Raw genomic sequence first — 17589 nt, 5'->3', positions numbered from 1 at the left:
AGCAGTGAAGTCCATCGCGGGAGGATGTTGGCCTCCCACTTTAAAAATAGTGCTAAACGTAAATTCTGTCCAGATTTGGACAAAATTAAACTACTCACTTCAAAAATCTATAACTAGAGTCTCAGGCATCCAAATCAAGTGATCCTAGACTTTTTAGAAAGATAATAAAATTGTCTACAACTCATTTATAATAATCTCAAGGTGATTCAATGTGTATCAAAGTCAGTTAATACAAACAAACATTGTTGTCCAGACTTTTGACAGATTCAAACATCACATTTCAAACAGCCATAACTTGACTTCTAGACCACCAAAAAGGGTGCTCCAAAATTTGTTGGAAATCTTAAGAAAAGTACTACAATTCTCCTATAATTACTAAGAGCGGATTCTAAGTTTAACATGGGCAAACAAGGTTATTTTCGAAATCAGTACAGAATCTGGGCAGATTCTGAGATTGGACTTTGAAAAATCATAACTTTTAAACTACTAGACCAATGGTCATGAAATTTTAGCACAAGCAAGATAAAGGAGTTAGCTATGACTTTTCTATATAACACGTTTACAGAAAACATGATTTACTTCACTGCATAATTAAAATTGAACATGCAAGTGTAGACAGCACCACCTATCAGGTTCCTAATGCTTCAAAATGTTCCTAATGCTTAAAGAAACCCACCTATCAGGTCTAGACAGCACCAACTATGTGTTTGGAGTGAACAATGATTAAAGAGGAATTACACCAGCTAGACACAAATGTCGATGGCAACAAAAGATCAGTTACCAAGGATGTGTAGAAAAAAATACAGAAAGAAAAGACAGCATACCATCATGTTAGACAAATGGGAAAGAGTATGTGCTTGGTTGTTTCCTTGTGGGTCCTCTATTGTGCTAGGTTGTGGAGTGTTCATGTTCGAATAAGCATGACTTGAAACTGACGGCTCATCATATTTAAGTATAGAAGGATCAAGTACGTCCTGACTGAGCTCATTAGCTTGTGAAATAGAAGGTGCATCAACATTCTCCATGTTAGTTCCTAGCACGGCCTCAAGATTTTCTTCTGCTGGTGAAGTTACTGCACCACTTTCATAGTAATCTTGATTCCTGCAACAGACAATTCCACGATGTCAACATTCCCGGCAGAAAGGGGCAAGGAAAGTGCCACAAAAAAGTAAAATGCTTCACCTGGCATCTATTGGATCTACTGTTGCAGAATCCTCTCGAACAAGGAATTCCACATTGCTATCAGTGGTCTTTTGTGGGAGTAGCCCAGAAAATGCACCAGATCCAAAACTGCCAAACTAACACATTCTGTATTGGTAACTTGGAAATGATCAGGAATTATCACTGTAGGGTTATCTTCAGCAGTCTTTTTTGCAGTTAACTCATCATTATGTAGGCTTAAACTCTGGAAATTTTCTGCTGCTGCTGATACATCAGCACTGGAATCCTCGACTGCAGATAAACAACAGTTACCAAAGGAATCAGATCATTGTGGACCATGCCAACAATTTTGTACAAAATTAGAAACAAGATCAAGCTATCAGAACGCAACCCGATCCATAAATATCCAATGCAAAGTACATGTGAAGTGATGCATAGGATGCTAAAGTGGATGAATAATTTGACAAGGCCAACAACACTAGAAGCAAAATAATACCTCTCCATTTTTTATGGAAAGCAAAGAATAACATGACAGTCCATAGTTTATTGTTGATTCTGACTAAGACTAGCAACTGCCTAAGATGGTGGTTATTCGATAGCTACTATACAGAAAATTAAATGGATGTTTATAGAAGAATCGTCAACCTACGGTTAACCAACAACTAGCAGATTCACACTAGTTCTACACTTACCTTCTTGTTCTGTGTAAGAGTAATTATGAGGCTGATATGAACTTGAGTTGTTCAATATTCCATCATTGTATTCAGGAATACTGTCACTAGGTTCAAAGTGTCTCTCAGAGGCAGGTGTTGATCTCAATGCAAAGGTGTTGTTTTCATCCAACTCCAGGTGTGAATTTCCGAGTGTCTCTCAGATGTTGGGTCGTCTTGTGGAGACCAATCAGTACCATATGGGAGCTTGCTATCAGCGGTAAAATGACCATGATTCTTAACCTGAACCAAATTGTCGGTAGGTTGTAACCCCTTGTCAAGCTCTGCTGGGGAAACCATGCTTCCAGATTGTTTGAGGTTCTGGTTTGTGCTTGGCAAAGATGGGTACTGTCCAGCATAACCTCTTTCAGCTGTGACCATAGGTTTGCTAGAAGCCTTTCCCTGAGAGCGACCCATTTTCACAATGTCAGCCATCGACAACTGACCAGGTGTCCTAGACCAACCACCCTGCTGAAACCCAGATGATGATTACAATGATACAACTAGTCCATCAGTAACCATATGTTTGTTTGCAGAGGAACTGGAGAATACGAAAGAGGTTATTAACATCAGCAATCAACAAAAATTAATAATAAAAATTAAATGATCTGAAAATATTAACAGTTGAGAATAATTCTCTATTTTATAGAGATAGGCGTCATTCAAACATTTGGAGACCACTATGTTGATTATGAACACCAACAATATTGCAAATGATCTTTTTGCAAGAACTAAAATGTTATAAACTAAATGAAATGAACTACCTACACCGTCTGATTTGATTTGTACAGCTCCAACCATCTCCACCGCCATCTCGTCCGATTTGATTTGTACGGCTCCAGCCATCCGCGCTTCCTCTCATCTCACCACCATGTCAGTCCATAACATGCTTCAATTCTGCTCACCACCGCCAGCAACGACCTTGGCACCTGAACGTGCCCAGCCCCGTCCGCCGCTGGGGCCTTAATTGGTCTTCCACCGCTTGAGTAGCAGGACGCGAAACCTGGTGGCCAGTCAGAGCAGCGACATCGACGGTGGGGCTTCGTCCTAGGCCTCCGCCGCCGACGCGTCCACGTCTCCACGACCGACCAAAATACACCAGCATCATATCTTGATGTCAGGAGTTGCAGACAATCGTTTACTTCTTAAGGGCGTCATACATGAACATACATAATGCCACGTCTTGAAAATCCAGTGAAAGAATGGACAATAAATTTAAGGCAAAATATTGAAACCTAAAATGTAATGTATCTCTTTTCGTGTGAAGTACAAACAGCGCTAACTTGAATGCGAGAAATACATCCGATACTAAGATAGTAAGATCTTGCTCTAATTGGACCTGTGTGGACTTAACCTCCTAATAATATGGACATAAATTAATCAACTCAAAGTAGATAATGACATGGGAAACCATTACCGTGCATAAACTGTTTGTCCTAATGAAGAATGCTCACATCGAATTCCATATAACTAGCTCGCCTTGCAAGCCATTGAGAATCAAGCACCTGTAATACTACACAGAAAAGTTTATCGAAGCCACATTGTCATCATCGAGTAGTGAACAGAGTGAACACTAGCTTTTGTTCTCATTTTTTCCTACAAAGAGGCGTAAAAGGTAAAATTTCGTTCTCCATAGATTGTCTCCTTATGAATTATAATCTGAAGGTAGTGCGAAGGAAAATGAATCTGAATGATACTGAAATGTTTTAGTAATCATTGCATTCAGTCACACCTGACTGTAAATCCAGCATTTGAACTAATATAAAAAATTGAAACGTTCTACTACTGTAATCAGTTGTCATTTCAGGTAATTGTGTCACTTCTATGTGTATCTGCATATTTTATTGTTCATATGTCCAAAGTAACACTCTGGAATACGTATGTTCTCCATCATCTTGGGCATCACAAAGACCATTAAGACCATAAAACCAACCATCAACCCCATGGGGCTCTTCAAAAGTGACATGACGGAGAAAAGCTCCCTAACCTTGAAAAGATTGAAAAATGAAACATTTAAAGAGGTTGCTTTCATAATACTTGACAAAAGTAGGAAGTGAAGAACATAGTAATAACAAGAATGAAGCCTTTTAGCCCAAAGCAAAAGCAAGTTTACAAGAAATATGGAGTAAATTACCTGTATTCATTTCCCTTCACCATACTAATAAAATCAAGGAATAAATACTTACTGGGGAAAACAAGTATCCATGTATGTCTCTGGTTTCTCCAGGATGGCTGCTCACAATCGCATGCTTGAGCTTCCCCTTCTCTAGAAAGACAACGACCATTGCGATTTGAAAATATATAAGAAGCCAACCAAAATAGACGCAAGCACAAATAGCAGAGCAGCAACAAATGACCAGCGCACATCACCTGCTGCCGCAATCCTCCCAATTTGATGCATCGCATTAACAATGGCCGATTTCCCAACGTTTGGGATTCCGACTAGGAGGGCAGTTCCCGTGCAATTGTTGTCGCCATGCTTGATCTCCCTTATTCTTGCTTGCACGACTTTCAGCACCTACATGGTAGATAGATTTCAGGGGGGAACGGCCGTATTAGACATGCATCATCTCCAAGTATAGCAGATCCCAGAATCACCTACACGATTGCGAAACCACCAGAAACAGCACTACTGGCCATGGCCTGGCCTATCTCCTTGATGCTTTCCCTGCTGTGCGAGTTTACCGCGACGCAAGGGCAGCTCCTCTGCTTCTTGATGTACGCCACCCACCCCTGCAGCAGCACGAGCACCCTCGGGCACCGAGATCCAGAAGCAGCCATCAACTCTCCCCACCCAGTGCGCAGCGCACAGACAACGCAGGGCTGAGGAGGAGGGACCTAGTTAACTCGGTTTCGGACGGGTCCGCTAGGTCTGCCTTGTTAAGAAGGACGACCGCGCGATGGTCTGGCTCTAGAGGCCCGCGGCGGCGGAGAAGAGGCTCGAACGATGAGGAGACGGGCGCGCGTGCGTCGCGGAACTCCGGCTTGACGCTGGGGAAGGACTTGGGCACGCCAAGAAAAGGGTTCCTCGGCGGCGGGTCGAGGTGCTCGCCGCAGCGGCGCTTGATGGCGAGCACCGCGCGGTACCACCCTGCCCAGGCACGCGGTGGGGCGACGGGCAGGTAGCGGCGGGCTGGCAGTGAGGCAGGTAGCAGCGGGCGCGCGTGCGGTAGATAGAGGGAAAAGAAGACAGACGCGCGGGGTGAGAGGGATTTAGGTTTTTGGGTTAAGTTCGATGGTGTCCACGTGGCCCACGAATTTAAGTTAAGAACGTGGGTACCCACGTTCCTAATATGATAAGTTCGACGGTTTTATCACGAGCCCACGAATTTAATATAAGAACGTTGGTACCCACGTTCTTAAATTAACCCACGAACATAACTCAATTAAGAACGTCGGTACCCACGTTTTAAATTAACCCACGAACATTTATTAGTTTCTTGTAGTGAATACTCTTTTGTGCGGGAGGGTGTTTTTGCCTCCCGGGTCTGTAATAATAATATTTTAAGCACTCATAATACCCTAGTACTGTAATAACAATACCCTCTCTCTATGAATGTAAATTAAGTTATTGTAATTTGCTTCCGCTTATTCTTTCCTCCGATGTGATGTAATATCTGCGTGACGGGTGAAGCGCTCTTGGGCGAATTGAGGATGATACAGTTACCGAACTTGTCGAATGATTAAGTGCATCTATAGGGTTGTCCATGGTCCGTAGGACAAGAACAACTGTAGGTGGGCCTAATACCTTGGGAGGTTCCGTCATAATGAACGTATGTGAGCTCACTCTTGCTGTCTCACACCCCCAAGTCAAGAACACGTACCGCAAGACAAGGCGCTTGGAGGATGCTGTGATGAGTTCATGAGAGGTCTAGGCCGTCGTCTCCCAGTCAACTTTGGGTTGCTGGATCATTGTCTCCTTATGATGTAATTATTTATTTATTTTGTACAGAACTCCTATTATATAGTAAAGATGTGACATTTGTTTCTGTACCACTATTCATCATATGTGTGAGACTTGGTCCTAGCACACCTGGTGTTTATTTCGCGCTCGGGTTTTGAACCCCTAAAACCCGGGTGTGACAAATGTTTCCTACTTTCGTGTATTTGGGAGCAAATGCTACATCTTGGTAAAGAAAGCTAGATATTCGAAATTTGCTCCCAAAGCTATAGAAGGGTTTTTGCTTGGTTATGATTCAAATACAAAGGCGTATAGGGTCTTCAACAAATCATCGGGTTTAGTTGAAGTCTCTAGCGATATTGTATTTGATGAGACTAATGGCTCTCCTAGAGAGCAAGTTGATCTTGATGATGTAGATGAGGATGAGGTTCTGATGGCTGCAATGGGAACAATGGCGATATGTGATGTGCGACCGCATGAACATCAAGAGCAAGATCAACCTTCTTCCTCTACATTGGCGCATCCCCCAACTCAAGATGAGGAACAGGTACCTCAAGATGAAGGCTTGGATCAAGGGGGAGCACATGGAGAACAAGATAAGAAGGAAGAAGCACCACAAGCTCATCCAACTCAAGTCCGGGCGACAATTCAAAGAAATCATCTAGTGGATCAGATTCTGGGTGATATCAACAAGGGAGTAACCACTCGCTCACGTTTAGCTAACTTTTGTGAGCATTACTCGTTTCTTTCTTCTATTGAGCCTTTCAGGGTAGAAGAAGCCATGCAGGATCCGGACTGGTGCTGGCATGCAGGAAGAGCTCAACAACTTCAAGAGAAATGAAGTTTTGAGCCTGGTGCCACGTTCGAAACAAAATGTTGTGGGAACCAAGTGGGTGTTCCGCAACAAGCAAGATGAGCATGGGGTGATGACAAGAAACAAGGCTCGACTTGTGGCAAAAGGTTATGCCCAAGTCGCAGGTTTGGATTTTGAGGAGCCTTTTGCTCCTGTAGCTAGGCTTGAATCAATACGCATATTATTAGCCTATGTTGCTCACCATTCTTTTAAGTTGTTTCAAATGGACGTGAAGAGCGCCTTCCTTAATGGACCAATCAAGGAGGAAGTGTATGTGGAACAACCCCCTGGCTTCGAGGATGACAGGTATCCCGACCACGTCTACAGGCTCTCTAAGGCGCTCTATGGACTTAAGCAAGCCCCAAGAGCATGGTATGAATGCCTTAGAGATTTCCTTATTTCTAATGCTATCAAGGTTGGGAAAGCTGATCCTACTCTCTTTACTAAGACTTGTAATGGTGATCTATTTGTATGCCAAATATATGTCGATGACATAATATTTGGTTCTACTAATCAAAAGTCTTATGAAGAGTTAGCAAGGTGATGATGCAAAAATTCGAGATGTCTATGATGGGCGAGTTGAACTACTTCCTTGGATTCCAAGTGAAGCAACTCAAAAAGGGACCTTCATCTCTCAAACGAAGTACACCCAATAGTTGCTCAAGAGGTTTGGGATAAAGGATGCAAAGCCCGCAAAGACACCAATGGGAACGGATGGGCACTTGGACCTCAACAAATGAGGTAAGTCCGTTGATCAAAAGGCATACCGGTCTATGATAAGTTCTTTGCTTTATCTTTGTGCTAGTAGACCGGATATTATTCTAAGCGTATGCATGTGTGCTAGATTTCAATCTGACCCAAGGAATGTCACCTTGTGGCTGTTAAGCAAATTCTTAGATATTTGGTTTCTACGCCTTGCTTCGAAATCTAGTATCCAAAGGGGTCTACCTTTGACATAATCGGATACTCAGATTCCGACTATGCCGGGTGCAAGGTTGATAGGAAGAGCACATCAGGGACTTGTCAATTTTTGGGAAGGTCCCTAGTGTCTGGAGCTCTAAGAAACAAACTTATGTTTCCCTATCCACCGCTGAAGCCGAGTATGTTGCCACAGGACAGTGTTGCGCGCAACTATTTTGGATGAGGCAAACCCTCCAGGACTTTAGCTACAATCTTAGCAAAGTCCCACTCCTATGTGATAATGAGAGTGCAATCCGCTTGGCGGATAATCCTATTGAACACAGCCGCACTAAGCACATAGACATCCGGCATCACTTTTTGAAAGACCACCAGCAAAGGGGAAATATCGATATTTACCATATTAGCACCGAGAACCAGCTAGCCGATATCTTCACCAAGCCTTTAGATGAGAAAAGGTTTTGCAGGTTGCGTAGTGAGCTAAATGTCTTAGATTCACGTAACTTGGATTGATCTATAGCATACATGTGTTTATGCCTTTGATCATGTTATTTTAAGCATTAATGTCTTTACATGCTTATTTTTAGTGCTCAAGTTGTACAAGTCATCCCAGACCTCACAAGTCCTTATGCAAATGATGCACATGTTTAGGGGGAGGATGTGCTACAACTTGACTCCTTTGAGACTAACGTGTTTGTTGAGTACTTTTGATATAGTCTCAAAGTTAAATTGAAATGGAAAAGGTGAACTTGGACAAAGAAAAAGGCTTCCACTGCATTCTGGTATCAATGTATCTTGTCCCAAGTTCTTCCTTTTGTTCTCATTGCCTTTTGATCTTATTTGACATTTTGGTGAGGCAATGGGGTTAAAGGGCCAAAAAGTCTCATGTTTTGGTGCTTAATGCCCAAGGGGGAGAAATTAAGGCCAAAGCAACTAGATCAGCCAACCACTTGTGAATTTCAAAAATTTTAGTGTTAGATTCTTGGTATTTGATCAAAACCCTCTTATGGTAAAAAATGTTCTCTTATGGGGGAGAAATTTGATTATGGGAAAAAGGGGGAGTTTTTGGCATTTGATCAAATTTACTTTTGAAAGATCTTTTGATTTGTCAAAACAAGTGTTTTTGACATAGAGATAGGAAAAAGAATTTGTTTTGTGAAAATAAACCAAGTGGCGGCAAAAGTGATCCAAATATGACAAATCCTATGTGAGATAAACTTGTCTTAAATTTGCACTCTTTAGCTTCTCTTTGAAAATGTTGGTGTATTTCAAGTTGCTTTTAATGTGTTGGCATAAATCACCAAAAAGGGGGAGATTGAAAGGGAAATGTGCCCTTGGGCCATTTCTATAAATGTTTTGGTGATTAAATACCCAACATATATTGTTTTGGTGGATATGTGCTAAAGTGTTAAAGAGATGCAAATCACGAATCAAGGTATGTATCTAGCCTTAGTGAATTGTTTTTGGTACTAACGTATTCCTCTAAGTGCTAGGAACCTTGACAAATCAAATGAGATTAGAATGGAGAAAGTTGGTAGTGCTCAGCTAGACTTGCATCAGCCTGCGGGTGCACCGGACTGTTCGGTGCCCAGGCTGGCACACTCGCAAACTCACTACTCTTGGGAATTGTTGGGGACGCTGTGGCTAAAATTCACCGAACTGTCCGATGAGCCAGCAGTGCTCGCGCCAAAGGTCGGCAGCGCAATCAGCGAGCAACGCGTGGCCTGAGCCAACGGTCACCAGGCCGCACCGTACTGTCCGATGTGCCAAGGGGACCGTGGCTGCAACGATCGGCTTCGCTAGGAAAGGAAGGAGATCGTGGACTGTTCATGTCCTATGGCGCACCGGATTGTCCGGTGTGCCCACGGACAGAAGGCAACTATTGCCTACCAAATGGAGCTCCAATAACTCCTAGCTACCTTGGGGTTATAAAAGGGACCCCTAGGTGTTTGGAGCAGTACATGAAGCACCTCTTGAACATCCTAAGTCGCCAAAACCTCGCATTCGAGCATTTGATTCACTATGTTAGAGATTTGAGCACTTTTCTGAGTTGTATCTCCGCTGTGCTGCTTTCTTGTGCTCACTCTCGTCTTGTGTGCGTGTTAGTGCTGCGACTCTCGCTTTTGTGTGTGTTTCTATTCCCACCTTACTCTTGTGGTTTTATTGTGATCAATCTTGTAAGGGTGAGAGGCTCCGACTTGTGGAGATTCCTCACGAAGGGGATAAAACTTGAGATAAAGAGAACTATGGTATTCAAGTGGATCATTGGATCTCTTGAAAGGGGTTGAGTGCAACCCTCGTCCGTTGGGATGCCACAACGTGGACTAGACAAGTGTTTCACTTGGCCGAACCACAAGATAAAAATCATTGTGTCATATGTTGTTATTCTTGTGCGATTCTCTCCACTTCTACTCACTTCATAATTGCTCTAAGTTTAATACTCATCTTGTGAAGAGCAATTAAGTGAAGAAGTTATCTCACTCTCTAGTCATAGCACCTTGATTTTGATGTCACTAACATTTCATAAACCAAGTTTGTGTTGTTTAGTGTTAATTTTTACAGGATCACCTACTCACCCCCTCTAGGTGCTCTCAAAGATGACCGGACGTATCACTAGACTACCATCCATTGAGTTCACCATCAAAATCTTCATCTGCAAACTTTTGATCAAAATTAACCAAGGGTGAGCTCACTTATGGTGGGGGCTTAGCAAGTGGGGTGAAAATACAAGGTTAACAAGGTAAGGCTAAAGTTTTAATGCAGTCAGCATTTAGTTGGTCAACATTTTATTATCAACACCTGATTACTAAGTATAAGTATATACCAAACCCTTATTAAGCATAAGCAATATTCATCAACATAAAGCTTAGAACCACTTGAACCAAAATGTCATCAACATGAAGATCAACTACTTGAGTGTAATAGAACACGATTTATTTTCATCTTCAAGTTCAATTATCATGTGAGGGACCAGGCCACTCGTAACCATGAACATGACTGATATATCAGTTTTACACTCTGCATAGGTGGCACAACTTTACCCATGAGTCATGATTCCCTTGTAGCCCGGGTTTGCAAGTCCCGTATTCACTTCTAAGGTGAGTGGCTAGGGTCTCACTACGAGGCTTTTCCCTAGAGTCCTCACTATGCAGATGTTGGAAACGGTCACTACATAGAGTCATCCGACGTAACCTAAACTTATAGACCAGTCTACAGGATAAATCTTGGGAACTATGCCTGTATCCAATCCACCTGACCCGGAAATATAAGCGCATGGCAGATGCCCCGTTCTGGCTTCCCTAGTTATTTAGCCAAGGGCGTCCCATACCACCCTCATGGTAGCACTGTTTTCCTAGGTGGTCACTCCATGTTCCAATTAAATCATATGATCTTGTTTAATCAATGAGGCATCCACAATAGCAATAATAACGGTAACATGATCTTTGGAACAATAATATCATAAATAGGAGTGACTTCATAAAGTTAAAGTTGTAGAAGTAGCATAGCTACTAAAGTAGAGTACAATACCCAGGTTTGATCAAGGAGTAGGATTTGGAAAGGTTAGGTGTATTTGAATAGGTAACCTATCAAATTATGCATATCATGAATGTAAACTTAGTTATCATGTGTTGATTAGGATCAAATAGAATATGCAGGGGGAGAAGTCCACTTGCCTTGCTTATAGAATACTTGAGATTCTTCCACGGAATAAATATTGATTCTCAACTACTGGATCAATCTCTAAACATCACACAAACAGGCAGGAAGAAACAAACACCACTCAATAACATACAACATTCATCATAGACCAAACTAAAAGAGAGCATAACGAAAAGCACATTTTCTTTTTAAAAGCATCACAAGCAAAGGGTATAACGAAAGGCACTCTTTTGTAAAAGGTTTGGGTCATAGTTTATAAAACAAGACTTAAGCTTAAAAGTTAAAACATCTTAATGACTATACAAATATTAAGTTTACCATTTTAATCTTCTATAAAAGTCATATGTGGTATGTCTAAGATTAAAGGTTCATAAGATGATAAAACATATTATAACATTATTAAACCTTTTTAGAGGAGATATATAATATATATCTAAGGTTATGGGTTCACAAGACTATGAACACAATAATGAACATCATTAGTTATTTACTTTTGAAAAACTAAGGTTATGGCCTAGATAGATTTTATGTGAAAAGATATTTAAATAAATGGCTATCTTTGGTTTTATTAAGGAAAACACATGACCAATATTTTAATTAAGAAATCTATATTCAAAACAATATATATGTAAACTACTACTTTAATTACTAAAAAGGCATGAACACTAATTAATTCATTTTAACATTCTTAGAAAAGCTCTATAGCCATACAATATATTAAGAAAACTTGAATATAAGACTACGTCAAGTTTCATGGGAAATATAATTAAACAAATATTTATCTTTTATTTTTTTATTAAGAAACATATGGTCTATAATTTCTTTTAAATTTCTATTTTAAGAAGGCTACATTTAAACATCTATAACAAATTAAATTATAAAAACATGATATCTATTGAAAAAACCTATTTTAATACTTCTTGTATAACAACCATAATTAAACTACCAAAATATGTGAACTATTGGAATACTAATTAAAAAATGATTATCACATAACAATGAGACTAACAAAACCATTTCTATTTTATTTGAGTTTTTAATATACATTTTATAAAAAATGTAACAGGGACCTAAACATAAATTAAAGTAGACTATGAGAAGTAGCCGGTAAATTTATATTTTTTGTGTAAATATATCATTATAAACAACTATCTCCTTTTTTATTATAAAACATTGATGCTATAAATATTTTTAATTTCTTAATTGGACGACTACATATGAATCAAATCTAATGATCATAACTTAAATTAATGAAACGTGTAAATTATTGTGAATGCTAAAATAAATTATTTCGCATAAACATATGGAACTAACATTACATGAATCGATTTATTTGCACTCCAAATAATCGTTTTACACAACAAAAAACGTCATACAGATTTATACGCTATCAAACATAGACTATATGAGTAGCAACAAAAACTGTCATCTTTTACCTTGTAGTATCAGAGAAGCAACGTGTTCGTACGGTTCTCGGCGTGACGGCTACGTGAAATCGAACTTCAATATGGCGGGGCTGAGCAGGGGCATCGATGAATTCCAGCAGGCCATGGTCAGCAATGTCACTGTGTGAAGCAGCAAAGCACAGCACCTGCGACGACAAAGACGTGGCATGGAGGAACGACTTCGGCACCAGCGAGGCATGTAGCAGGGCGTACTCCGCGTCGTCATGGCACAGAAGCTAGCGGTGAAATGATGAGCACGTTGCGCATCGACGAAGCAATGGCACAACGACTACTCGTACAGAGCCGCAGGACGATGATGAACGCGAACATGATGAGCAGACTCGGATGATGCAGGGAACGACAATGATGGTCCTCGACGTCGGCACGACTCGGCAACACAGGGACGTCGGGGAGGGAGCTCTGAGGCGCAGCTCGGTGCATCGCGACACGACACGAATGCGGGTGAGACGAGTGTGGGCGAGCACATAGGAACATGGCCAACGGGTTGAGCTGCTCCATAGTGCAGAGACGACAGCGGGGCGGGGAACTGAAAGAGAGGAAGGGGAAGCGAGAAATGGGCACGACAAGGCGCGAGGCTTTGATTTATAGGGGCGAGGAGGGAGGTCGGCCACGACAAGGGGTGACACCATTCATGGCCATCGACGAGTTATTAGTGAGAAGAAACTGCCAGCACAATAATGGGAGGAAAGAAGATAGTGGAAGGGTAGAGGAGGAGCCACGACCGAGAGAGGAGCACTCCACTGCCAAGGACGCAAGCAGGCACATGAATGGATGTCGGATCGATGAAGGCGACGCTATTCGGCGTGACTGAGCTGAACACACGAATGAGAGATAGGAGATGGGCATGACGAGCGGGCCACATGTTTCAGTGAGAGAAAGAGAGAGTGCCAGGTAGGACCGGTGTGTAAGAGGAAGAGAGAAGGGTGAGGGAACATGAGCATAATGTCCGCTGGGCTAGGAAGAGCTAGTCGCTAAGCAGTTAACGAGTCATGTGTTGTGTGCGTGCGTGTGTGTTTTTTTTATTTTCTTTTTTAATATATATATATCATAAAATTGTACTAAATCCTAAAAGTAATAATTTTACAAAAGAATAATTAAGTATTAGAATAATTATTTTTAGGGTAAAACTTATTATTTTAAATTAATTGGGCTTTTCACACAAGGAATAATTTTAAACCATTTGCAATGAACAAACAAAAATCATGCTCCAAAAATGAATGCATCAACCACCTAGTTAAATTTTAGTTTACTTAAAAGATTAGTTATCTTTTATATTAGTATTCTTTTTATTCTGAAAATAACTTTTCCTCTCTATTAGATTTCTCTACTAGAGTAGAATTGCTTTTAGTTGATGGATTTGAGTTGTTACATAACATACAAAAATGCATATTTCAAAAGCAATATTTGAAAAACTCATTATTATTTTATAAAATGAGATTTTTCTCAAAAAATTAAATCCACAATGTGGTTTGAAAGTTGAATCAAACAAAACATATGCTTCGACATGAGTGCATCAAACACTTGATAAAATTTTATCCAATCATGAAATTATTCAATTTATTTATATTTCCATTTTATTATTTGAAAACATAAATATTTTCCTTTCTACTATAAATTAATATTTCAAACTGAGTTGTTTCCATTTGATAGATTTAAGGTGTTACATCAACCCGGGCAACACAAGTATATATAGCCCCCTCTCCAAAACTAGCCGTTATGGGCCAATTGGCCATTTTTTTGCGCACACGTGGATGGCCTGCAATTCAAGCCAAGACCATCCGCACAAGAATCCCAACGGCTATAAATAGTTATAAAAATGTCATAGCATTCAAAAATGACATGTGGACGGTCTGCCCCTCAAGGTCGGACGGTCCGTGAGACATAAAACCGAGCCAAAACGAAGTTTTGTTGATTCTTCACATTTGCTAAAATTTGTACTGAGGACGGTCCACACCTAGACCCCAGACGGTCTGCTATACAAAATATTTGTACTGAGGACGGTCTGCACTCAGGCCCTGGACGGTCCACAGTTCAAAAATGAAAAATAAATCAGAACTTACCGAGTTCAGTCCAAATACCAGTCCTTCAACTGCAGACGGTCCGCCACCTGGGACCAGACGACCCGCAGTACAAAAACTTCATGTAACACAGAAACTCCAGGTTTCTATCCATCACCTCAAGTAAGACCTATGGACGGTTCGCCATGCTGGCCCGAAGGGTCCGCGGTACCTCAATTCAGCCCACATTCAAAAAATCGCTTTTGAATAAGTTTTTCTTTCACGAACCAAAACGATGTTAGCTCTCATGCAAATGCACCAACTATATGAGCAACGAGGCACTAAAGACATGTCAAGTAAGATAATTGATCCCTCTTGATAGTACGATTATCTAGCCTACTAACCCGGTCAATTATCAATCTCTAAGCACCTCTTGACTGGTCAAACAAAAACCTATTGTTATACCTTTGCCTTGAGCATTAAATTCCATCTCCTCGAATGATGAACAATGGTCATCCATAAGTATAGCCAACCATGATACCTTTTACCATTTGTCCATAGCATGAAGTTCCTCCATCATAATCATCATCAAGCCACTTGATCAATAACCTAGATCAACACATGGCTTGATGATTCTATAATGATATGATCCACTCCATGTTATCACATGGCCTTCTTGGTTCATCAATCTCAACATAGCTTGCTCTTCACCGTTGCTTTATGTCCATCGGTGCTAAGTCCTTGCTCTTGTTTCATCGCCATGCAGTCCCTCACACATGAGCCTCTGACTTGCCCTTCACACTAGCCACTCGGTCCATCGAAGCCAAGCCATATCTCTTGATATTCTCCATATAGCCACATGACACCATGTCATGTCTTCATATGCAATGAGCTCCTTTATCACACTAGTTGAGCATCTTAATTTCACCAAACAACATCATCACCATGGCTTAAATAACTCACACTAGTGTACCTGTCGACTAATCACCTGTGTATTTCAACATAAACACTTATTAGTCCATATAAGTTGTCAATCAATTATCAAAACCAAATAGGGTCTCACAATCTCCCCCTTTTTGGTAATTGATGAAACTCTACAAAGATTTGTCATTTTGTTCTTTTCCCAGCTAGCTTTTCACACAAGTGTAAATTCCTAGTTTGGCATGGTTTTAATGTTCCTTATCCAACTTTAAGCCCATTTGTTAAGATTTGGATAGGGACCATAAAAATGGTTTGGTAATGATATCCTCCCCTACATGTGTGCTTGGATGGTTTGGTTTCAAGCTTACACACATGCAAAGATATGAAATTTGTGGGGACATTATCTGTAACACCCTGAATTTGGGGTATAAAATTTCTTTTCTAATATCCACCAAATTTAGGTGTTACTCTCTCCTTTCTTTGCTTTCCTTCTTTTTTCTAATTAATGGAGAATTGTTTTGTTTTATATTGGCATAAGCGTAGTGGAGTGAGCCCTAAAGGTGCTTTGGTTGTTGCATTCATGTTGTTGTATGGTGTTTCTAAGTGCAAAAGATGTTTGAAACATGTCAATATACCTTATAGAAGCTTTCGGTAAATTTTCATATTTTGCGGAATATTTTTCTGTTTTTCGGAAGCCAAAATCTATTTATTTGAGATACTTAAAAATATTTTTAGAAACTCTAAATATGTTTTTTGAGTCCATTAGGTGCCAAAACATTTCTAGAATTTTTCTAGATATTTTTGAAGCATCTACAATTTTTTAGCACAAAATATGAGTTTCTAGGCTTTTTTTAATTTAATAAATGGTAAAATCTGAATTTTTATCTCGCCTGAACCCTAGCTATATATATATATGTGTGTGTGTGTGTGTGTGTCGGGTACCGTAATTAGGGGTAACCCCAATACTCCTAAGCACGGATGGAAAACATCCTCAAAATAGACCGTATAGACTGGTAAGCACAGCTCAAAGTTGAAGCCTCATCTACCAAGGTACGCGATCTCGTCTCGCCCGAGCCCGACCTCGGGAAAGAACAGTAGTCCCGAACGGATTCACGCCTCGCCCGAGGGCCTCCTCAGGCAGTGGGCGCACCCCCGGCTCGCCCGAGGCCAAGCCCGGGCAAACTTTGTCGTACAGCAACCTCGGCCAAATCGCCTTACCACCGACCGTATCGCATGCACATTTAATGCGGGGATCACCTGACACCTTATCCTGACACGCGTGCCTCAGTTGGCAAGGTCGAAATGACTGCAATCACTTTGCCCCTTTACTGATCGTTCTGACAGGAAAACAACACTATTCACCCCGTTCCGACTACTGTGCTAACCACCAGGGTAAAACTAACGACAGTAAGTCACGACCTCCCCCGAGTTCGGCCTCGGGCGCAACAGAGAGCTACACCTCGCCCGACCCTAGGCCTCGGCCTCACCCTCGGCCTCGGGAGAAGGTCTCCGCCTCGCCCGACCCCAGGCCTCGGCCTCAACCTCGGCCTCGGAGAGGAGTCACGACCTCGCCCGACCTCAGCCTCGGCCTCAGGAGAAGTCACCCCCTCGCCCGACCTCTGCCTTGGACCGACTACGCTACAGGGGATACATCATTACCCTACCCCTAGCTAGCTGCCTCAGGCTATGAAGGAACAAGACCGGTGTCCCATCTAGATTACTCCGGCAACATGTAGTGATGGTTCCCTGCATGCGTCCATGACGTCGGTTGTTCTCAACTCTCTACGAAGGCAAAGAAACGTCAGCAGGACCCAGGGCCGCGTCGCCAGCTACGCTTCTACAGGGCTCAAGCACTTCTCCGCCTGCCACGTTTGCACATAGTTACACCCCCATATGTACAGCTGGATTATCTCCTTGTATCTATAAAAGGGGATGCCCAGGGCCTTCCCAAAGGAAAGGGGCAGAGGCAAAGGAGGCTAACTCAGATGGCTCACCTCAAGGC

The 17589-nt window shown here is 41.5% G+C and overlaps 1 pseudogene; it reads right to left on the bottom strand.

Annotated features, from left to right (window-relative positions):
• Positions 1 to 734: 734 nt before the first annotated feature.
• On the bottom strand, positions 735 to 4511 carry LOC103655328 (uncharacterized; annotated as a pseudogene).
• Positions 4512 to 17589: the final 13078 nt, after the last annotated feature.

Source organism: Zea mays, chromosome 4, assembly GCF_902167145.1.
Source record: "Zea mays cultivar B73 chromosome 4, Zm-B73-REFERENCE-NAM-5.0, whole genome shotgun sequence".
NCBI lineage: Eukaryota > Viridiplantae > Streptophyta > Magnoliopsida > Poales > Poaceae > Zea > Zea mays.
This window is presented reverse-complemented; position numbering and strand designations above follow the sequence as displayed.